Below are 25,142 nucleotides of genomic sequence, written 5' to 3' on the forward strand. Positions count from 1 at the left end.
CATTTATCAGTTGCCTTTGTTTACTGCTCTTGACACTTCACTTTGCCCATGCTGAGTGATTGGCTTATTCCACTGGCTTAAATGAAGGAATAGCCAGGTTAGCAAATACCTAAACGTGGCCATGCTTCATTCAGAGTTTTTTTTTTCTCTGCATTTGTGGTCAGTCTTCACACTCTCTTGGAAGTCCCAGCCCAAAGGCTTCCAAGGGATCAACCACTGTGTCTTGTAGGAGATGCAGGATGTGAAGCAAGGCCATCCTATTTTCCTTCTACTGGCTCACTGGTCTGTCTGAGGCTCTTCTATCCTTCTCTGGGAAGTCTGTGTCTCCCATCAGCGCTCAAGAAGCACAAGATATTTCTACAAAGCTGAACTACTTTGTCAGCAGGGCAGGGAAGGGCTTGCTGCATAACAAAATGCTTAACAAAAGAGTTCAGGGACTTTTTCACAGTTGTGCTTCTGTGCCTCTTTCTGGGCTTGCAGACAAGCTTTTATCACATAACTTACCAGGAATGACTCCAACCATGAATTTCATTCCATAAAATGATGAATTCTTATTAGTCAAAAGAGCAAAGGACATTGCTGTGCAGGTGCATTGCCTATTGTTTTGCTGCCTTGCTGAAATTAATTTTCATGCTTATGCTGCCCTCACTGAACTTCAAACGTGCAACAATTAACATTTCATCTGGTGCTACTCTCTGCCAAGAACAGGACTGTTTTAGTAGATAAATAATGGATTTCTCAGCAAGGAGTGCTAATGCCTGCAAACACATGAAGAAATTAGGTTTAATTAGCACTGTGTACAAGTCATTGCCGTTTTTAAGCTGTGTAAGAGATACATCTTTAATAATCAGTTTATGTACTAATAGTCTAGTGGTGTTTGTGGGTGTTGGGAGGGCTGGCAGCAGAGCATCCTGCTCCTGCTACATCAGCCAGGGTGCAGATTTGCCTGGGCTGTCTTGGGTCAGAGAATACAGAACAGACTCCAAGTGCTGTGTATCACTAAGCAAGGTATTTGAGTAGAGATTCTTTCCTCCCCTAGATGGACACCAGGCAGTGAAAAATTCTGTAAAATTGTCTGTGTGGGCTCCCCTTTTGATGTGCATTTTCTGGCACTGACCCAGGTTGCCACACTGATGCCTTGAGGGTAGCAGGGAAGAGTGTGAAAGGAAGAAATGGTGATATTCTCACTCAAGTTCAGGAGGGCAAAAAGCTACTGTAAGTGAAAACAATCTTTTCCCCCTAGTAGCTCACTTTCCTCCTCACCAGCTTTTAGGGATATTCTGAATAGTAAGGCAGAAGCAGATGTGTTAGTGTGCCTTGCTCACTGCAGTTCAACCTGTTGTACTGGTATGATTCCAGCCTTCCTTGTGGTTAAAATCACATGGCAACTGTTTGCATATTTTCATTCTTTTCTGCCACTGTTATGGCAGGGGTGCTTGGCAGGAACACGGTGTGGACAGATGGGACAGCAACCTCCTGTACTGCCCTTTCTAAATTCACAGCACACATGACTGTGATTACTAGTGGAATACATGGCTTGAGATCACTCAGAAGTTCAAAATACTCTGCACAGGATGCAGCTGATTATTTTTCCAACTTCTCCTCCTACTGGCTGTCATCAATATGTGTTGCAACCAGATATAAATTACTTGCTTTTCTGAACTGTTTGATTTAAACTACTCTGCAAAAGGGAAGCCTAGCTGGCCTGTTTCTCACAGATACATGACCTAATTTTTCTGTCATCTTATTTTGATGATTGTCAAATTGAAGAACTTCCTTCAGTACACAATTTGATGGGGCTAACACAGAGGTCTGCTTTTGCAATGGGAAGTTTAGGATAAGTGATAAAAATCCAAGGTCATGTGTCATGCATTTAGAGTGGGATTCTAAAGTCTTTTTGTTGTTGTTGTTTGTGGTTTGTTCTTTGGTCTTCATTTTGTTTTTTGTTTTTTTTTTTTTTGTAATTGGACATTACAAAACTAAATTATAAAAAGAAGAGATGAAAAAACAGAAACTGTCAATGAAAATGATGGCAAGACAGGAGGATTTCTAAAAGGCTGTGCCAAAGAAACAGTTGGAGCGAGAAAAAGAGAATGAAAATTAGAAGATGGTGTCATGGGCACCAATAGGGAGTAATATTTTGGGAAATGGTGTTTCTGGGTAGTACTAAGACAGCTGACAGGTCCAGATGGATCAAACTGATCAGGTTCTGTGGTTTGGTGAAGAGAAATCCATGCAGATTTGAAAAAAAAAAAAAAACCAAAACAAAAAAAGGCTTTTGACGATTATGAATTGTAATTGGAAAGCGCCTAAAATGAAACTGGAAAATAAAGTCTCCAGGGAAAGCAACTAGAGCAAATTTACGGGTGTGAGACAAAAGGTGGAATGGCAGGTATAGATAAACTGTGTCTGTGCTAATGTGGGTTACTAAAAAGGGTGAAAAATAGCCTGTGATGAGGTAAAGACTAGAAGGTATTCAGCGCAGGGATACAGGAATAGGTTAACCTGTGGTAAGACAAGCTGTTCTTGTCATAAAATCTATGACCACTGTGAAACAGCCCTTGGAGCAAGACACTCAGAGTAGAAAATTGACCTGCAAATTAACCAGGGAAGTAGGTATCAGATTTCTAAATATGTGTCAGTTGGAAGTGAAGGAAGACAGGCTGAGGATGCATAAAAAACCCCAGGTAATGTTGGGGATGTGCTTTACAAAAGCAGCAGTGAGGACAGGGAAGGTGGGCCAGTGCAAGGCAGCAGAGGTGCGGGAACTGCTCTGTGCTTCCCTGCCAGGCTTGTAGAGCTGTGCAACCCAGGGATCAGCAGGACTGAGAGTGAAGAGGTGTCTCTGGAGGCAGACTAATGCAGGATTTGAAATTCTCGTACTCTATAAAAGTGTTAGGATTTTATATAGATAATAATGTAGGCATATAGTTATATATTATCATTATTATTAATTAATAAAAATAGTAACAGACTGCATTGAGAGACTATACATTTCAGTGACTCTCAAATCAAACTTTAGAAAATTAAAACACAGTCGTGTTGAAAATTTGGTAAAGAATGGCCAATACATCTTCCTTGGCCTTTCTGACCACGTCACAGGTGGCGTTTAAAATACCAAACCATCTACAGAGGGTAAACTCAGAATACCTCTGTGTCTGCAGGGTCAAGATAGAGCAAGCACATGTATTTCAGGGGAAATACTTTTCACAATATTAATTAGAGCAGTTGATGATACTGCATCTCAAATCCCATGTCCAGTTTTTGGCCCCTCACTAAAAGAAGGACATTGAGGTGCTGAAGTGAGTCTAGAGAAGGGCAGCGGAGCTGGGGAAGGGTCTGGGGCACAGGTCTGATGAGGAGTCACTGAGGAATCTGGGGTTGTTTAGCCATAAGAAAAAGAGGCTTGGGGGTGACTTTATGGCTCCCTTCAACTCCCTGGAAGGAGACTCTGGCCAGGTGGGTGTCAGTCTCTTTGCTCAAGTAACAAGTGACAGGATGAGAAAAAGTGGCCTCAAATTGTACCAGGAGAGGTCCAGACTGAGCAGTAGGGTTTTTTTTTTCCCCCCACAGAAAAGGTTGTAAAGCAATGGAACAGACTGTCCAGGGAAGTGATGGAGTCACCATCCCTGGAAGGATTCAAAACCTGTGTGGCTGTGTCACTTGAGGAAATGGTTTGATGGTGAACATGGTAGTTATATTGTTGGTTGGACCTGATGGTCCCTTTCAAACCTCAAAGATTCTATGACTTTTAAGTCCAGGAAATCTTGATTCACAAACATCAGCTAAAATTGAAAGTACCCTAGAATCATAGAATAAGCATAAAGTGTTTAGGGTTGGAAGGACCTTAAAGATCGAGTTCCAACCCTCTGCCATGGAAAGGGGTGCCAGTCACTGGATGAGGTTGCTCAGGGCCCCATCCAGGTCTTGAGCACTTTCATGGGTAGAGCACCTACAACTTCTCTAAGCAAACTGTTCCAGCACTTCATCACCCTCTGAGTAAACAATTTCTTCCTGACATCTAAACTAAACCTGTCCTCTCTCTATTCAAAACCATTGCCCCTTTTCCTGTCACTATTTGCTTGTTTAAAAGTCCTTTGACCTCCCTTTTATGAGCCCCCTTAAAGTACTGGGAGGCCACAATGAGATCTCCCCAAAGAATTCTCTTTTCCCATGCTGAACAGAAGTTGACAAACCATCTCAATATATATGTAATAAATCAAGGTCTGGGGAGGACAGAACATGTGGGTGTAGACATTTTTAAGTACCAGATGATTCAAGTAGGCTTACTGTGATATAAATGACTCTTTTGAAGACAGATTTTTCCTATGGTCCTGGATGTTTCCAAATGCATGGGTAATGTAATGTTTGTTTGCTTAGTACGTTACATCAAAAAAGCTTCTGAAGCAAAGCATTCCCTATTCTTCAATGTTTTCAGTAACATCTCTCATTTTTTCTTTTATTTATCATCATCGCTAAAATTAATTCAGTCCACATTCTGAAATTACTCCAGAATGCTCAATCATCTGGTTTTGCAACTGATTATATGGTGTCTCAGAAAACATGCATGTGTGAGAAAAGAGGATTTTTCAGAGCTCTTTAATTTGTCTAAAATATTTGCTCAAAGTTTACCAGAAATTAAAATTCTATGTCCAGAACCTTCTGCATTTAGGAGTCTTCTGTAAAATTTGTCAAGCACTTTGATTTGATGAAAGCCACAGCAGTTTAACAAGGCCAGACCAACAGACAGAAACATGCAAAACCAGGCCTAACAACTTCAATTTACCATTTTTCACATGCTCATTAATGTGCTCAACTTTCTTCTTAGAACAAGCCCAATGTCACTGCAAAAAGGACCAACACTGTGATTTTCGTTCAAGGAAAAGCTAACACAATCCATGACTAACAGGTATCAAAGAGAGAGTCCAGGAGTTTTGGCTGATATTTCTGTGCTTGATTCCATTTAGATAAATTGATTTGTACCTTGCCAAATACTTGCTTTAGAGACCCAGCATGACATGACCTCAACTGAGCAGAAATATCCTTTTATAATTTTTTCATGTCTATAAATAGCAAACCCAGCTGTCAGCATTCTGCTTCAATTCAGACAACAGGTGAGAAAACATTGAATTTTTTTTTTGTGATTTTTGGGCCCACTTACATCTTATACCATCCTGATTGCTTCACATTTCTGAAAAGCATAAGGGCTGGGCCCATTTACTGTAGCCTGCACTGCATGTCCAGATGGTAAATCTTGCATTTATAGAGATCAGAGCATGACAGGCCATTTTGATAGCTGACACCAATGAAATAAAGTAGTATCCAGCTGTCCCTCCTTTCTCCCTTTGGTCCTCTAATTGCACCTCCTACATATATGAAGAAAGAAAAATCATGCAGTAGCTGGTAGTTTCAAATGCTCTGTTTGACTGTCTTTGTGTCTGTGCTTTCAATGACTTGATAAGCTTGAGAAATGCTTTGGGAGGAAAATTCATATTTTGTCATGACTTACGAAAACCTATGCTCTCTGTGTATTAAAACCAGAATATTTCAGTGATGAGTTGGATTACTAAATTTAGTTTCTGGTTAAATTAACTCACAAATTTATCCTGAACTTTCATTAGCTCTATAAATGAATGATTTTGCACTTGTCCTCTTATGCATGGCAGTGCAAAGCAAGACTTGGGCATTGTGTGATACTGTAATTAATCTTTGCTGCAAGAAAAAAAGAACTCATTCAGTATGGAATATGCATCCTTAATCTTGGTTTTTCTCCACTTTTGACTGTTTATTTTTTATATGTCAGTAATATTCCTCTGGTGTTCTGCATTCCTCTGCAATGCTCATGCATAGAGGAGATATTTGTATTTCATTGGTTTCCTTGCAGAATATAATCTTTCAATGCAGTTTATAGGAGGAAACACTGGAGACACAAACACAGTAAAAGAAGAAAGCAGTTTTGTTTTATTGAATAATAGCCACAAAGAGCTTGCTGTTGAAAACTTTTGTGCCATACTTTTGACACAAAAACATTCAGAAAGAAGCATTATAAAAATAATCTTTCCAGTGTTTTAATATGCAAAGTATCATAACTTCAGCCCAAGTTCCTGCCAGTGAATCCAGAGAATGAAAAATCCATTAAAGAAATGCCGTATGTAAGCAAGGCAGGTTGTCAGTGCTTCCTAACAGTGTGTTGAGAATAACAGGAGCATTTCCTCCTGTATTGCTCACTGTATCCCATGTCATTTAAACGTGACTGAAATATCTTTCAGGTGATATAAATTTCTCCATGGTGTGTACTTCAAAATGAGCATTGGACTACACATATTGCAAAAATTAGGGCAGATTTTCCTGAGTCAAAATCTGCAAATTCTGAGAAGATGATAATCAGTTAAACTGAGAAACCTTATAATTACAATTGTTGTTAAGAATAGGCTCAAATTTTCTTGAAAGAAAGTTTGAGTGGCTGATTGGATAGTCAAGGTCAGGGACCATTTGGTTTTCCAAAATTCTAGCTGTAGTTACCGTGTCCCTCACCCTGGACTACTGTCTCTGGTAAGGATGCACATATGTTAGCTTATCATTTATAGCAGCCACACAATATATTAATTTGAGCAGTTTTAAATTTGCCCTTACGTGTACTGGATTTGCCCTTACTGGATGTTGCTATGATGAAAATCCCTTTTTGAACCCAGTCTTATACCAAGCCAAGAGCTGTAGCTTCAAGAGAATCATATACATGGATATGTATCAAATATTAGAACCAGTTTTAAGGCTTATGAAACTATGAAATGTACATCAGTAAAAATGATCTTTGAACTTAGATGGTTATAGATGGTGTATAGGCTGTAGCTATATATAATTTGAGGTATTTGAGTATTACTTTATATTAATAACTTTACTAGTTGTGGTCAGCCCAGTATGTGTTTGGCATTAGAGGCTTCAGGGAACTGGTTGCTCCACCTATGTCAATTCTAAGCTAATGGCTGTGCTGATGCTACCTATTTATTCATACTTCAAATTGGTAAATAGACTCATTTCCATTCTTTCCTCTTTCCTGGAAGTAAGGAAAATCTTTTACTTTTTTCTGAAGAATATCAACAACAGCAGAAGGGGAGTAGCAGGACAGATTTTACTTTTTAAATTGTTTTTACTTTTTTATCTTTTTCTTGATTTTTAGCCTGATTATTTAGCTTTTAATCACTGATTGTAGGATAATATTAAGATGGTATCTTCAAATGGTATCCATAGAGTACTTTATACTGCATTCTTCCTTTAATCTTTAAATGAAATTGAGTTTAGAAACATCACTCATTTGGCAGCAATTCTTAGTTGAAGTCTCTTTTCCTTTTGCTGCCATCAAGCTGTGTTTTGCTAAGGCTGCTACCTTGTTAACTATCTCATATTCAGTAATATTGCTAATAGCTACTACACACCTTGTGCCAACAAGCAGTTCAGAAAATGAAATATTCCTTTGAAATGCACATAACTTAGCAGTGGTAGCTGAAAAGCAGCAGCAGCAAGTACAGAGAGAGTGATTTAATTAATTAGAATTATAGCCTTTGGGTTGTGTATGTGCTGTTGCAATTATAGAACTGTCTTTACTATAACATCCTAAATATCAAAGGGAAATGTGAAATCTTACTGCCTTTTCTATTAAAAGAGGTACATTTTTTAAGACCTTGGTTACATATTTTGCTGTTCTTTTTTGAGTATTCCGGTTTACCATGGGCTGATTTCAGGGTCAGCTGATAACTCACACACTTCTTTTACCTGTATGACTAACTTAGGTGAAAATTTGGTTTTCCCCTATTATCTTAGATGGCTCAAGTCAACACATTGAACATTGATCTTTAAGAAATGAATCCTTAAATTTTAGATCGTATCAGTGCAACCACCTTCCTTTCTGATTTTAGAAGTTACCATGCAAAGCAATAACCAGTGTTCTTTCACTCCTACCAGGTCCACAAATATCTCCAGGAGCCTGCACTGAGCCCTTGTCTCTGTGGTTTGTCCAGCCTGGATTCTTATTCACATATGGTGACTGTAACATTATGAAGAAGGGAATTCTTTGAGACAGAAAGAACTCATTGCTGTCCTGGGGATAATAAAACACCAAATGTGAGTATCTGTTTTATTTGGTGTGGTGATTTGGATCTCTCTATGTTTCATAGAAAGGTGACACTGGCAGCTTCTGAGGAGTCTGATTACTCTGCCTATGTCTGACTGGGCATGACCAAAAAATATACCAATGTTACTTGTACTTGCTATTTGGCTGAGTATCCAGGTCAAATTGTGTGTGTGTGGGGGGGGAAAGTGTAATTTGGCATGCTAAACTAAAATGTTTGAGGTTATATAGGTTGCATCTCTAAAGCTTAGAAATCAAAGTTTACTCCCATTGGCAAGGTTTTCTGTGCTCAACACATCATGTGATATCACCATTGGAACCATTTTTATTTCAGGAGTCATAAAAAGAGATGCAGAGGTTTTATCAGAATTTAACAGAATTTCCCATTTAGGCATTGTGTTAGAAGTAATGACAATGACAGACTAATGGCTCCAAACGAGACGTACAATGATGACGGGACTCAAAAGTTGTAAACAAGAGTGACATTCCAAATGTTTTTCTCTGCTATAACTGTTTCATTTATATAGACACCAGGAAGCGTTATGAACCTAGGGAAAGACTGTTCTGATGAAGGCAGGATCCAATTTAAAAAGGGAAAAAATAATTCTACAGAAATCTGTTGCAAATCCAAAAACTACCAGTATATTAGACTGGAACTGCGTACTCTGGTGCTCTGAAATTTGAAAGGTCTGGGTTCAGTTTCTGGCTTGGTTACAGATTTTCTCAAGGCAAATCACTCACATCTTGCTGTGGCTCAGTTCTCCTGTAAAGGGAAATCTGTGAGAGGGAGATAATGTTTCCCTGCCTTTCAAAAGGTTTGTGAAGGTGAGTTCATTAATGTTTGATAGATGTAGTGCTGGAGGCCATATCACTGTCAAGCAAGTGTGGAATACAGCCTCAGCAGTACCTCCTGAAGCTTGGGAAGTGCAGTCTTTTGGGGAAATATACTTTGTTTTCCCCAGGCTGGTGAATGGCTGCATCTTTCCCACTTCATACAATGAGGCACAGGCTTTGGAGAACTGAAGTGAACTGACTGTACATCCACATGAAGACTGCAGATGTTTGAGGAGTCGTCTTTCTGGTTTTCTTAGTCTTGTCTTTATCCAGGTTATACTCTGATTTTGCTATTGAGACTTGTTGATATATGCAATTGTCTGACACAGTGAGACCTTTATCTGCTGCTTAGTGACTTCTTTCTACCCACCGCAGAATGAAGGAACTGTTGCTTGCCCAATGAACAAAAAATAGATGGAATTTACTCCCTTCCCTCTTGCATTGCTGGTATTCAAACAATGTTTAAATGAGACCCTTTTTAAAATCTGTAAAACTGGAGAACTAAAAGACTTAAAATGGTTGCTACATTATTTAGGTCTGACAACTCTCTTGTTTTATATTCTAAAGGAACTGGCCCAGGAAGATGTTACGTGTGCTATTTATCAGAGCTGAATTTTCAAACCCTCCCTCTGTAAGTTTTAGTCTTCTGATCTGAAAAGCAGCTAAGAGGAATTGGTGGAGTCTCTTAAGACAATCCATCCTGAGTCAGGGAGAGGGCATTAGGCCTTGGACTCCTGCAGTGCTTTACCCCAGAGATATTATACTAACTAGTAGTCATAAATCCTGTATGAGTAGTGTCAGAAAAGGACCAATGTTAGAATTTTATGTCTACTATATTTCTATATATCTGTAGGAAAGACATTGTGTGTTGTCCCTGTGAGCCAGCAGGGCCTCCTGGAGATAGGGAGAAGCCCTATATCTCTCCTGAAGGAACACCAAGGTCGTTACCACAGAGACCAGAGAAGGAGAGAAAGTTGGGAGATATGGACTCTCGCTGGCTCAAGAGTGACGTGGCTCTCTGGGTGTCTACTGAGAACTTTTTCTCTTTTATGACCAATGGGCACTATATATGTGTTAGAGGGGTGTCAATATCTGGAGGAACTATAAAAGTTATGCTGGTTTAATGAAATCTTTCGCCCTTCTGATGGAGTTGTGCATTACTGTACTGTGTCGCGCTCTACAGCGACATCTGGTGGCCGTTTTCCATGATTACAACGGACTGTAAAGAAAAAAAAAAAGTTGAAGGGTACCCTAAAAAATATGAGTGAAGGCAGCAGGGAGTCTGCAAAGGTCCGGACCTAATTCAGACGTCTGATTCGAGGTGAGCGATTGGGAAAAATAATGGGAAATAATTTATCAAACAAGGAAATGACCGTTCTGTCCACGTGGAAAACTTTATTGAAAAGACAGTGTTGAAACTTCTGATTATGCGCTTCGCAGTTTACTGATATGGTGCAAATCACAGGACTTTGAGGCTGATGCTGACACTACCTTCAGTGTCCGGGCATGGAAAAAAGTTGGGAAGAGACTATGGGAAGTGATATCTAAGGGGGATAAGACTGTTGTTGGTTTGGCTGCTCCTTGGAGGCTGTTGTATGAGGCATTGAAGGAATGGAAAGTAGAACAAGAGAGAGAGGAGGAATTGGAGGAGCAGGAGTTGGAGCAAGAAACTGGAATAGAGGAACAGGAGGAAGGTGAGCTTGAGCCTGTCGATGTATTTTCCCCTGAGGAGGCTGCTGCTGCTGTGGAGCTTCCCCAGGGTTTACTATCGTGAGAATTAAACGGCAGGCTGCGAGTGTTCCTCGGTATTTATCTCCTAAAGACTATGTTAAACCTGTGTATACTTCGCCTGCTCAACAGCTAGCTGAACTGAGTGCTAGACCAAAATATCTCACGCCTGCACAGCAACTAGCAAAAATGAAGTTACAGAAGAAGCGAAGTGACAAACAGGCTGGGTGGGCCGCTCCGCCCTCTCCCTCCCCTCGGTCAGCCGCTTCCCCCGCAACCTTCCCGCGGCCCAGCTCCCCCTCCCGTGCCCGGCCCTCGGTCGGATGTTCCTCCCCCTCTCCCGAGGCTCCCTTGAGCCGTCCGCCCCGCCTCTGCCCTCCTTCCAGTCGTCTGTCTCCTCCTCAGGTTCCCTTGAGCCGGGCACCCTCTCTCCGCCCCCTTCGAGCCGTCTGCCTCTGCTCCAACCCCCGTCGAGCCGTCTGCCCCCCTCCTTCCCGAACTAGTCGAACAAATGCAGTCTTTAACGTTGTGTCCTGCCCTGTCTAGTGACAGCTCTGACAATGAGCTGCCGGTTATGAGTACATCTAAAAAGACACAGGAATCGGTTTCTGTTCAACCTCGTAGCAGATCCAGGTCTGCTTGTTCTTGGACTGCCTCCCTGCCAGGTGGCTGTGACTCCTCGACGTCCTTTGCATTTTTGGGAGCACATAAGAATGAAAGCAGCTGAAGTAGGAGACTGGAATTTGTTAGAGAAAATAGGTCCACCTAGAAGGATGGGGATGACTGCTGCTGCTTCTGGTGGGCCTGTGGCTTTTCCTGTTTTCAAAGCTGCTCCTAATTCAGGACAAAAAGACATCCATCAGGTTTTTCATGGAGGGTTGTACAGGACCTTCAGTCCAAAGTAGACTAGTATGATGTTAACTCTTCCCAGGTGATGCAACTGATTCATGTTCTAAATGCTGATGTACTTGCACCTTATGATATTGTTCACCTTGCTACGATTCTGTTTCAACCAGTGCAGTATGGTGTGTTTTGAGCTACCTGGAAGTAAATGGTTGAAAGAGTAGCACTGGACAATATGCAGTTACCTCAGCAGGATCCATGTCACGCTGTGGGAGTTGATGACTTGCTGGGCAATGGACCATTTTCTAACCCGGATTTGCAGGCAAGATGGGACCCCCTGGTTCTTGCACAGGCCCAGCAGCTGGGTATGAGTGCCTTACTTAAGACAATGGAGATGGCAGCTCCTAAACTGAGGTATATTACCATCCAGCAAGGGGTGAAGGAGCCTTTTCTGCAGTTTGTGGAGAGGGTTGCTGCAGCCCTCAAGAAGCAAGTTGAGGCAAATTTTATGCAGACAACTAGCCCGAGAAAGTGCGAATGACGATTGTAGGAGAATTATTGATTCTTTACCAGGAGAACCTTTGCTGTCTGATCTTGTAGTTGCTTCTCAAAGGTTGGTTTGGTTGAACATAAAATGGCTGCTTTAGCAAGAGTCATGAAGTCCTCACCCAGATGCTCTGCTTGTGAAGAATCAGGACATGTGAAGACCCGATGTCATCAAACTGGTGGACAATGTGCACACTTTAGGGTAGTTTGGGCCAGTAAAGTGCGTTGCCATCGATGTGGTAACTTTGGCCATATTACGAAATTTTGTAAGTTAAGATCTTTTTCAGGTGGTCGACAAGCGCAGGGAAACTGGAGGCAGAACGTGAAGGGGTGCGTGGAGACACAAATACACCGACAGCAATCCCAAGCCCTGCCGGTGCTACAAAGCTCTCCATTTGTGACCGATACACAGGGGCCCCAAGAGGCTTGGCAGGGATGGATACACTGGTAGCTGACACAGTGACTATTTTGCTGTTTTGACAAGAGGTATATGTGAAGTGCCTCTTGATGCTTATGGTCCTATAGGTCAAGGTTTGAGTGCTTTTTTGATGGGAAGATCTAGTAGCACTATTCAAGGTATTAATGTTCATTTGGGTCTTATTGATTCTGATTATGTGGGACAAATTCAGGCTATGGTGTCTGTTAGTGAACCTCCTGTTGTCATTCAAAAAGGTACTTGTATTGCTCAACTTCTTCCTTTTATGAGTTGTGTTCCAACTGTAGTGGACCGGAGTCGTGGCACTGGAGGTTTTGGATCTACAGGACCACCTCAGGTTCTCTGGGCTCAAAAGGTGACAGATGAGCGTCTGGTAATACGATGTTTGGTCACTCCTGAGGGATATCACCCAAAAACTACAACAATATATCAGGTTTACTTGACACAGGACCAGATGTAACTATAGTTTCACAGCTTGTTTGGCCTCCAACATGGCCCCTCACTCAACCTTTGGAGTTGTTGGGTTAGGTGGATCAACTGCTGGTGCTTTATCTGCAATCACGATCACTTTAACACATTCGGAAGGCCAACAAGCTAACATTAGACCATATGTTACTAATGCTCAGCCTAATTTAGGGGGATGTGTTTGTTTAACCCAATGGGGGTGTTAAAATTACCATGGATTTTTAGTGGGGGCCACTGGGATGCAGGGCTTTAAACGCCTGGTTATGTCCTTGACATGGCTGACAGATGAGCCTGTCTGGGTTGAGCAGTGGCCCGTGCCTACTGAAAAGCTTCTTGCCCTGCGAAGCTTAGTGAAAGAACAATTACTAGCTGGACATAGTGAAAACTCATTTAGCCCATGGAATACAACTGTGTTTGTAATAATGAAGAAATCTGGTAAATGGAGATGTCTGCACGATTTGTGGCAGAAAAACCCTGTGATGGCCGCAATGGGTGCTTTACAATCAGGTCTCCCAACACCTGCAATGATTCCACAAGGATGGGAAATAATTATAATTGTTTTGAAAGATTGCTTTTTTACAATTCCATTGGCTGATCAGGATAAGGAAAAATTCACCTTTACAGTGCCTTCTTTAAATCATGAGGAACCGGACCAAAGATATCAGTGGACTGTTTTGCCTCAAGGAATGAGAAATTCTCAGAGTATTTGTCAGTGGTTTGTGGCACAGGCTTTATCTAAGGTCCAAGGGCAATTTAGCAACTGTTATTGCTATTGTTATATGGATGATATCTTGTTGGCTTCTGAAAATAAACAACAATTGTTGGCTCTCGAAAAATGTGCTGTGAAAAATTTAGAGGCCTTTGGTTTGGTTAATGCCCCAGAGAAAGTCCAAAGACAGATGCCGTGGAAATATTTGGGGTTGATAATCACCAATACACAAATTGTGCCTCAACCTATAAAACTGGACATTGATATTAAAACTGCTGTTGATGTGCAGAAATTGATTGGCTTAGGCCATACTTGGGGATCACCAATCATCAACTGCAATCTTTGTATGACTTATTATCGGGAATAACTTCCTCTGCCGATGAGAGACATTTAACTGCTGCAGCAAAAAAGGCTGTAGAAGAAGTTGAATTGGCCTTAACATCTAAATTTGTCACCAGGATAGATGTTTCTGTTGGTGTGCAATTGTTGATTTTGAGAGATAATGAAATACCATGTGGATTGTTGTGTCAATGGAATGACAAATGGGAAGATAAATTGCATATTTTGGAGTGGATATTTTTGTCTTTCAGGTCACGAAAAACCGCTCCAGGTCTGTATGAGCTTTTTGCAGACATCATTATCAAAGGTTGCAGATGCTTTCATGAAATCCTAGGTTGTGATCCTGTAACTATTATCATACCAGTACAGCAATGGTATTTTGAGTGGTGTTTTCAAAATAATCACGAGCTGCAATCTGCTTTATCTTCCTTTACAGGTCAAATAGCATATCATTTACCATCTCATCCTATTTTGAATTTCACTAAGGAGATTCCTTTTCAGGGAAAACAACTGTGCACTTCAGTACCAGTGGAAGGCACAACAGTTTTTACGGGTGGATCTGGAAGAACTGGAAAGGCTGCTGTAGCTTGGAAGAAAGATGACCACTGGGAACATCAAGTAATGGTTCAACAAGGGTCTCCTCAGTTAACTGAACTTTGTGCAGTACTTTTGGCATTTACCTTATTTCCTAGCTCCATAAATATAGTTACTGACTTTGTTTATGTTGCTAATTTAGTAAAGCAGTTGTATCAAGCTGTGCTGTACAATGTAAAGGAGAAACCATTATTTGTCATGTTGTTGAAATTGTGGACTGTTATTCGTAACCGGAAGCATTCTTATTTTATTATGCATATTCGTAACCATACATCTCTACCTGGATTCTTTGTGGAAGGTAATGCCTATGTGGATTCCCTTGTGGCTGCCTCAGCAGTAAAAACTGTTCCTAATATGTTACAGCAAGCTGTTCTGTCTCACCAATTTTTTCATCAGGGTGCTCAGGCACTACGGCAGCAATTTAAATTATCACATAGTGAAGCAAAGTCAATTATTTCTTCTCGCACTAATTGTCATATGTCTCGTGTCTCAAAATATTATGGCACTCATCCTAGAGGCTTACTCCCTCTGCAAGAATGGCAAACAGATGTTACAAAAATGCCTCAATTTGGCCATTTAAAGTATGTTCATGTCACAATTGACAGCTTTTCTCATGCCATGGTTGCCTCAGCATTGGCAGGTGAAACAGCTCAGGATGTTACTTGCCATTTTTCCCACACCTTTTCCATCTTAGGCGTTCCATCGCATGTAAAAACATAATGGCCCAGTGTATGTTTCAAAGAAATTGCAAGTGTTTTTTCGTGCTTGGGGTGTTGGTCATTCTACTGGTGTCCCTCATGCTTCGACAGGGCAAGCAATTATTTAGCGTGCTCATGGTGTGTTGAAGCGCCAGGTGCAAAAACAAAAAGGGGGAATGCAGAAGTAATCGCCTCCAGTGAGATTAGACAAAGCCATTTATGTCTTAAACTTTTGGTGTCCTTTACCAAACTTTTGGTGTCCTGACTTACAAGTCTCTCCTATATTCTACCATGTTTCATCTTTGAATTCAAAACAGCCAAACTTTAAGAAAAGTATTAAGGTTTGGGTAAAAGATTCAATTATGAGAAAATGGACTGGCCCAAAAGAATTAGTAACATGGGGAAGAGGATACGCATGTGTTTTAACAGAAAATGGCCCTTGATTGGTCTCTGCCTGTTGTGTCAAACCTTATTTGGAGCACACAGAAAACGACAGGATGAATGGTTCTACAGTGGGAACTAACTGAATAGGCAATTGTATTGGTTATTTGGTAGATGGAAGCATAGACCCTCAAGGACTGTGTGGTAAAGATGGTAATTCAAGACAGAGTAAGGGTAGTTATAGGCTTACATTGAAAATCCAAAAGTCAAGTTAGCGGACGTTACTTTTGCCGGAGCACCAGGGTAGCTATAGATCCAATGGTTTCAGGAACCCACGTCTTAAGAGAGGAACCCACTTGCTGCGGCAAAAAGTCCAATATGGACCACACTGGACAAATTCAGACCAGCCTTTTTTGTTTATTAGTACATCAGCCTCAGAACATTTAGATGTTAACAGCATGCTGGCCTCAAGGAAAATGTCCCCGAAGGTGGGGTAAAATGGAATGACATAAAACCATCTCAGTTTAGATTTCAACCAATCACACCAAAACAAGACATATTGACAAGCTTTCCATCCAATCTTATAAAACATACGTAAGAGTAGTTAAAACAAAGACTGGTTCATAAAAGACAAAGAACAGAGCTCTATTCACAGTAACCTTCTAAAGATATACATTAAATAAACTTGTTGCCATCCTAAAGCCACATCTACAGAGTCCTATTGTTATTTGTCACGTCTACTGCTTGGGAAACTTTTCTGCTTGCTTGGGAAACTTTTCTGCTGTAACAGAATTTTCGGGCCACATCCTGAGGCCTAAATACTCTTTTTTAACCATTTCCTAAAAACCCTCTAACTTTATGGATTCCCACAACTTTTGCTTCATTTTCTTGAATTCTCTTATAGAGAGGTTGGTAGTACTGAGAAGTGTGCCTTGTACCACCTCCTTTTGCAGAGCACCGATGGTTCCAAAGTAGGAGAATTTGATGTACCTAAGGGAGAAGTGTTGCTTTAGCATAGGGGTTGAACTAGTGGCTGAAGTCCACACTTTGAGCAACTATGTTGGTTGCCCATTATGATAGCAGCAACCAGTTGCAAGGTTAAGTGGATGCTACTTAGTTCTGAGTGGTGACTAGGCAAATGACTTGGTCTCTGACTCTGTGGGAGACAGTTATTTGATTGGAGGTGAAAGTGTCATTCTGTTACAAATGTGTTATCTGGAAATTGCGAGGTCTGTAATGGTATTTGAAGATCTTTGTGTTTTGTTTGTACATGAACCTTGTGATTGTGAGGGTGTGTGTTGTGGAGTTGGTAGAAGTTGGTTATTTGTAAGTGAATGAAGAATGGATCCTCCATCTGCTTGGGTTTTTGCAAGGGCCCTGCAGAAGTCCTTAGCAGTTGTATTTGCTGGTCAAATGCAAAAAGGGGAACTGTAGGAAAGACATTGTGTGTTGTCCCTGTGAGCCAGCAGGGCCTCCTGGAGATAAGGAGAAGCCCTATATCTCTCCTGAAGGAACACCAAGGTTGTTACCACAGACCAGAGAAGGAGAGAAAGTTGGGAGATACGGACTCTCGCTGGCTCAAGAGTGACGTGTCTCTCTGGGTGTCTACTGAGAACTTTGTTTCTCTTTTATGACCAATGGGCACTGTATATGTGTTAGGGGGGTGTCAATATCTGGAGGAACTATAAAAGTTATGTTGGTTTAATGAAATCTCTCTTTCGCCCTTCTGATGGAGTTGTGCATTACTGTACTCTGTCGTGTTCTACAGCGACATATATCTTTATATAATTTATATCATTTTATATCCAGATGAGATGTGTCACCCTGCAGAGGGAGCCATTGTGTTATCAAGCCAAACAAGACTCTTATATTTTTGTTGCAGGAATTTGACTTTTTTTTGCATGTGTTCTTGTTAGGTCACTGGTTTTGTTTGTTTGTTTTATAGTGAGCTTGGATGAATGATTACAGATTTAATTTTCTTCAGTCTTTGCTACATTTTGCAGAAACTCATCACTTAAACCATTTGTCCTACCTAGAGATGACAATTACATGCTCAGTGCTTTCTCTACAAAGGAAACAAGATAGGAAAATAGGTTCATCCAGTTCCAGAGTAGCACGGACAACGCTTTATTTGTATAAAATGTGGAATATCTTACAAGGGTACAAATTGTCCAAGCATTATATGTGGCTTTAGACTGCTCTGTGCAAATGGGAGCAGAACTCTGCTGAGGAAAAGACAGCAGAGTTTATTTTCATGGGGAAGAAGACTTACTGTCAGGGACAGTCTGTTGCAACGTGTACAGAAAAGGGATGGTTTTTATGGATCAGAATTTAATTTGCTGCTGGTTCTAATTTTAATTATACTGTACCCCACCATTGCTAGGCTTCCCCCAAATCAGTAAGCTGCACTCCCGGTTGTTCTTTGCCAGTTTGCTAAGGTGGCTGTGCCTGGCATTGCATCAGATGTTGGCAGTAGACACATGCCGAATTACAATTATGTTAGACAGTTCTTGGGAAACTAAAGCTGTTCCGTTTGTGTTATATGTGGGCTGAACTGGAAGACATACAGCTAAGAGATTTTTATTTCCAGATAGAGGTTCAAGTGATGTTTTATGCTGCAGCACCTTAGTAATTGAAAGTTAACATTCTATGTCATACTGGCAGATTTCAGTGTTCAGTTAAATTTATTTTGCTTTCTTCCTAAGTAAATGTTCCACCAAATTCGGAACCCCACCCATTTCAGAACAATACAAGTCTGAAGAACATAGCAAGCAATTTTCACCATGCCTTTGTTTGTGACATTTTTTCCTTTATTTTGGAGCCACTCAGCACCCATGAGCAAAATGTATCTGTGATTTGCAAGACTTTCTGTGTTGTGACAGAAGGGTCTTTCTTGGAGTCAGTGTATGTCCAAGAGAGCTTCTGTTGTTTTTACAAACATTATTTGCTCTAGTAAACTGTAAGGTTGTGTTGCCTAGAAATAGTTTTCCTATATTTTCTGGCTTATCCCTGTTCTTTTCCCAGTCCTCCTAAAGTTGTTTTTATAACGTTTTTGAAGTGGTCTCCACTGGCTCTTGTATACCCCTTTTTAGATAATACTGGAGAGTTATCTCCTCATTGCACTTTTCCCTTCTAAAGAAGAGAGAACGTGCTTTAATTTTAAAACTAATTTTTCCCAAACAGGTAGTGTTTTCAGACCAGAGTTTTCAAATGTGTCTAAATTTTGGTCAGGTCATAATGAGACTTACTGACTTATAATATCTTTCCCAGTTATACTTCCCAAATATAACTTGTCTAAAAATTAAGGAGCGGGATTTCTAATATTTTCTTACACTGAAGAATATATATTAAAGATTTGAAAAGTATGCTGGAGGATTCAAGATTTGAAAAATATGCTGGGGGAAGAGGAAATGCCAGCAGGATGGAGAGGCCAGGAATCAATATCACTGCTGCAAACTGTTCATCATATTCCCTTCCTACCCAGTGAAGCACATGGTTCTCCTGGTTCCCTCTCTCCACTGAGTCACTTTCTGGCCCAGCTAAAATTAATAATTCATAAAGGCAGAATAAAGGGTTTTTTTCCACATCCTTCTTGGACTGTACTTCAATTTACTGTATAAACATGGAAACCTCTTCACAGCAATTTCACATTCCTGTAAAACCCTATGCTAGTATTTTAGTAAATTTTGGCTTTATTTTCTCCTTAGCCCACAAATGTCTTTCTAGGTCAGCCATCTCTATGCTACTTTAAATGACTTTGGGAAAATATGACCATGCAAGCAAAATCTCTTGTCTTGGGTGCTTCAAGATGAGCTCATGATGATGCTCCTTCCCACTGCATGTCTGGAAGTCCTGGAAATAAAGGCAGTATTTTACTGACAGATCTGATAGATGGAAACTGCCTGCACTGATTTGAATGAAATTACAGTGTTGTTCTGTCAAACCTGAGTGGTAGAGACTCATTTTACTCAATCCTTTGTTGCCCAAGCAGGCTGGTAGGAGGAACCAGCAAAGCTCTGGTCTCCCCTAGCTCCCACAGAGGGGCTTGGGTATTGACTAGCTACACAGTATTTTTGTAAAGTAGCAATATTACTAAACAGAAGTTTTGTCACCTTGTCACTACAATTTCATTCTTAAAAAAACAGTAAACCAACCAAGCAAGCACGACTTCAGCGATCTGTTCAGCTCATCTTGGAGCAGCTACATACATTTGATTAAATACCAGATTCTGAGAATTCCATTGCATATATATTGACTGAAAACTACTGATGGCAATGCTCATCAAAAATGCATGGCCTCAAGCTGTTCCACCAGAGGTGCAGGTGTTCTGTAGGTTCTATATCCAATTTATCATACCTGTGGCTGTCTTGAATATCCTAAAGTGTCTCTGGTGCCAACAGGCACCTCTACAGGTGCAAAAGCACAGAGAATTAGATCTCTGCTGCCTTCAATGAAAACCTATACATTTATCTCATACCAGAGCTCATACCACATATTATGTGTCCATCTATGAGTGTCTAAATGTGGTCTTGAATTTTCCCCCACCTGGTTTTTAAAACAATGAGTCAGTCATATCACTTTGTGAGTTTTATTGAGGGCTTCTCTTTTGTTTCTTCCTCTTTCTTTCTTTCTTTCTTGAGCAGAATATTATAAACTTCACCTGGACACTTTGGTTCCCAGGCAGCTAATCACCTACCATCCGGGCTATCATATGTAATAATGCTTTATCCAGATGCATAATCTGGCCCAGTTTTTTACAATTATCAAGTGGCTACACAGCTCGAGGCAAGCTGTTGTCTGGAATGTGCTCTGTGTGTGTATCGTGATTGTTGCTGGTTTCTCCTATGAGTTTGACACTAATGAATGCAATTCCACTGAATGGTGTGATTTCCTTGGACTAGTATTCTCTGACTGAAAAGCATTGCATTGAAATATTTTTGGCTAGCACTACTTGAGAAGAATGAGACAAACAGAGATCTTTTGTTCTTTTTTATAAATAAAAAGTCATTAAACATGTTTATGCCATCCCAAGTCAGTAGGGATTTTTTTCATTTCAAAGCAAGCAGCTGCTGAAGTATTATGGGCTTCAACAGGAGATATTTAATGCTACTATAAAAGTAGCATGAGAGATGGAGGGAAACTGTTGAGAATATTACTCCTGAAAACTCACTGAAACAGCTTTCCTTAGGAACATACAATTAGCTTGAAAAAAACCAATTCTGATTTCTCCACAATGAGTAAAGCACTGTCAAAAAATTTTATTCTTGAGAATCTTTCAGGTCCGGTGCTATTTGTTCCTTCATACTTGTGGCAGTGTTCTGAATGTTAAACAGTTTTCAACTTGGTTTTATCAGTTTGTTGGCAACTGGTGAAAAGGAGATGCAGAATGCTGCCAAATCAAGATTGCAGTAATTGCCACGCATTTTGCATTCTGGGGAAACTAACTGCATGAGATGCAAGGCAAAAGGGATCCCAACATCATGCTTCTCCAGCAGAATCTTCTTTGCATCCCAAAACATTGGGTATTTCTATATGCCTTCTCCATCACTGTACTACCTGATCACCCCAAATTATCCCCACATTTCTGTACAGCAGGACAGTACAATATCTCATACAAGTAAACCCCATTGAACACAGGCCCCACAGGAAAGTCAGTAGCAGCAGGAGTATGTGAAAAGACATATATGTGAAAAGACAATCACTACAATAGAGATCTGAACCACTTCTCTTACCAGGCAAGAAGATAGTCTTACTGCTGCGAACAAAGAAGAAGAAATCAGTTCCTGATCAGAGCACCACAGGGGGGTGATTTTTCTAACGCAGTAAGTTATTGTCTTCCATTAAATAACTTGTAATTCCAAACTTCAATATTGCTTTCCTTAGCAGCTATTTTAGGTTTCAAGAACATTTGAAAGTTACATTTTATTCCAGTGTCTAATTATTTCTTTAATCTTTATTTTCAAAAGCTGTTGAGATAAAGGTCACAAAATGCTGACTATAAAATTTCCCAGGTCACTGCCTTTCTAGAATTCCTTTGCTGTTACTAGAATGAGCAAAAATATTATGACTGCAAAATGGATTAAATATGCTAAAATATGTTTTTATTCCTACTATCCTAGCAAACATGAAGATCACAAGATGTAATGATTTAGCAGACATTTTTCCATGGCTTGATCAGCTACTGAGTTAACAAATTCATCCCTTTCAAATATAATGTAATAGGAATGTTGAACATTTCTTTATATCAGCAAATGATTTAGTTTCAGGGGACACTGGTAGACATAATGGCTGTCTTTATTCCACAGTGCAGCACAAAACAAGCCATTATCAAAATTCAAACCTTTAAAATGCTGAACATATAAAAGCTGGCTTTGTCTGTCTTGGAGACAGACATTTCCTTAATTCTCTGAAAAGAGAGCACAGGGGTTGAGTGCCTTCCCAGCTTGTTGTCATAGTCAGACTTCATCATCTGTCAGATTTCCCTACAAGCACCCTTACACTAAGCTCTCAGTATTACACTACACCCTTAAAAGCAGCGAGATTTGGCAACTCATTAGTAAGAGGACAAATGTAAGTGTTTTGGGGATGAACTTTTTGGTTTGTTTTTGTATTGTGCCCACCATGGTTAATGTTGACCCTAAGTATTTGAAAGCTGACATTACGATCCGTGACATCTCCTATGGAAAGGAACAGTATTGGCACGCTCTTGCATTTATTATATACAAAATCTAGCTGAAGGAAATTTTGGCACCTCCAAAGGGAAAAGACAGATCCCCATGGAGACTGCTCAGACTGACCTTGGGTAATAAAACACCATTTCATGTTAGTGGACATAAATCCAGCATGGAATTGTCTTGCTGGCAGTGCTAGAAGCAGTGCTTCAGCTCATGCAGGCTTGATAAGCAGAAATGTTAAGTGGCAAAATAAATGTAGTGTAAAACAATGTGCTGGAAGTACTTGGATGAAGCAACCACCAAACAAAATCAAATAAGAGAGTGAAATCTGTCTGTAGCTGTGAAAAAAAGGTTTTGGCCTGGGCAAGGCCACGGGTGAGCAGTGAATTATGATGCATCAGAGCCATGGCTGTGGCAGGGCAGGTGCCATATGGCTGTGAAGGTGCTACCTAGGAATTAGGGAGGCAGGTCTGTGGCAGAGAGCTGGGCAGGAGGTGAAAGCAGGCCAAGATTAGAGAATCTGGCAGGAATCTAAACCCACAGAAATGGCTTTCTTTTCCTGCCTCAGGCTATCTTTCTGAAAATGGACTAGCTGCTGATAGTCTAGATCCTTTGCTGATGATATACAGAAGCTATGTTTTAGCAGCTACTTTGCCAGAGATGTCACTCAGAAAACCCTGAAATCTGAACCAAAATTAAAAAAGAAACTCTTTTTAACATGAGCTGAGTGGTGATTAGTTGCTGCAGTTCAGTTTGCTGAGTCAGAGGAGAACAGACCTCACGGGCCATTTGGTTGATATCAACAGAGCTTGCTCACCACAGAAGAGGTTGAAGTCAGTGGGAGATGGGTGAAGGCAGTGGCCAAACAATTATTTAACAGATTAAATTTCTTTGACCATCTTTGTGTTTTTTTTGAATGATGTTAAACTTTTCCTCCTCCCTCTCTTTTGCATTGGTTTTGTCAGCTGCTGTTGTTTACAGGAAGCATTAGGAGAGAAGAAAAGCTACAGACCCAGCAGAGTTCCTCAAGGTCAGCTATTATGAGACTGTTGTCTACAAACAACAATGTGCACAGGCTGTCAAGGTCCACAGGCTTTTCATTCCCAGCAACTGCAATTTTCTGTTAGTGGTAATTGGGAGGTAAATCAGGGCTTTTTGACATCCAGCCACTGAATCTCTGTTTCACTTCTATTCTCTTTGGTTTGCATGAGCACTGAGAAGCAGTTAGTATGATTTTCATATTATCTCATCTTAGTGCTTAAGAGTGCTTGGTAATATCACAAAGGATCACTGGAATTCAAGGACAGAAAAACTACACCACAGACAAGGAAATGCATGTTTTTTGAGGCTTTAAACACAGTAACAATAAAACCAAACGAGAGAAAATTGTATTAAATACTGTGGCCTGTCAGTCACCCTTTGAAGAGAACAAATTAATAAAGATTAAACTCAAAGTCACTTGTAATAGCAAGCTCAGACCCATGCTGGGCTGAGCAATCATTTTGCAATAACATTATGGAGAAGTAGGGCTGCCCTTTCCTGTACTCTCTAGAGATGGGCAGAGCTGGCCACAGGGCAACCCCAGGCTTAACTTTGATGCAACAATCTCACTTGGAAATGCTAAATTGGTGCCTGACTATGATGACACAGGAGACAGAATAAAAACTACAAGTGTCAACACATGTCCATCTGTCTGGGCCTCTAAGCATGTTTAGTGTGTGATTTACCCACAAAGAAAGCTATGAGTGCTCTGTCTTTGCTTCTGGCTCTGCAGATGGGCCTTTGCTTTTCTTTCACCATCACAGTCCTTTGGCAGTATGTGACCTGTGACTAGCAATGACAACACTTTGCTGGCATATGCTGTCTGTAACACATGAGATAGAAACACATGGCTGTTTTTGGCTTTTGGGTGCAATGCTCCCAGCTCATTCCAGTACCTCCTTTCCTATCTGCATTTATATTCATGTCAGTGTTTCCTCTTTGACACTAGGAGGAGTGCATACTATCCTGGATTTCCTTCCCAAACTGCAAAATGTTAGAACAGACTTTACTTTCAAACCATAGTTACCCTGAACAGAGACAAAGCAACTATGGCAAGTTTGAGCTGTAAAGGAATATAATAAGTGAGGAGTGTCCTCAGTTAAGAAACTTAAATAAGTTTCCAGTCTTGATTGCCTCTTGCTCTTGCTACCCCCAAAGGCCATGATGAAACAGTTGTCTTCAAAGCCAAATTTGTGTTCTGGACTCATGCTGGGAGTTCAGCTTGTTAGATATAAGAAGATATTCTTCCAAAAGAATTACAGATTTTGCAGAGGTAAAAACTGGGACAGGTTCATACCTGATACAATTCTTTAAATACATACCAATGCTAGACCTAGTGCTTAAAAAGTGCCTGCTGGAAGATCAATACAAAAATCTGATTTTACATTTTTTTCATATCAGTGTCAACCTATGAGTAGTCTGCATTGTGCCCTATAGGGTCATCTTCAGCTACAAAAGACTAATGAAGATGCCTGCCTTTAGTTCAGGAAATGCATCTTCCAGTTTCAGTGACAAAGCAGCTAAAAATTTAACCTGTTTATTCAGTTCTCACTGTGAAAGTATTCTGTGGGAGAGATCTCTTGGCTTGGGGCTACAGTATTAAGAAACAGTGTTTTTTCCACTTTTTAATATTTAAATATGTGGTGGAGGAGCATCCCTCAACTTATTTCTGTCAAGCAGAGGTGGCAGCTAAACTGAGAGGAATGGGCTGGCAGCTGTCAGAGCAGAG

At 40.5% G+C, this 25,142-nt stretch overlaps 1 long non-coding RNA gene across 3 annotated transcripts in view; it reads left to right on the plus strand.

Moving 5' to 3' along the window:
- The window catches only part of LOC135445636 (uncharacterized), a 28,057-nt gene extending 3,904 nt beyond the window's left edge, over positions 1 to 24,153 (plus strand). Inside the window, exons 2-4 of one of the 3 annotated variants that reach the window (XR_010439571.1) lie at positions 7,960 to 8,118; positions 21,434 to 21,520; positions 23,338 to 24,153. This is a non-coding gene — a long non-coding RNA (uncharacterized LOC135445636). The other 2 variants (XR_010439572.1, XR_010439570.1) reach the window with 2 other exon arrangements.
- The last annotated feature ends 989 nt before the right edge of the window (positions 24,154 to 25,142 follow it).

This window comes from Zonotrichia leucophrys, chromosome 3 (genome assembly GCF_028769735.1).
Source record: "Zonotrichia leucophrys gambelii isolate GWCS_2022_RI chromosome 3, RI_Zleu_2.0, whole genome shotgun sequence".
Lineage (NCBI taxonomy): Eukaryota > Metazoa > Chordata > Aves > Passeriformes > Passerellidae > Zonotrichia > Zonotrichia leucophrys.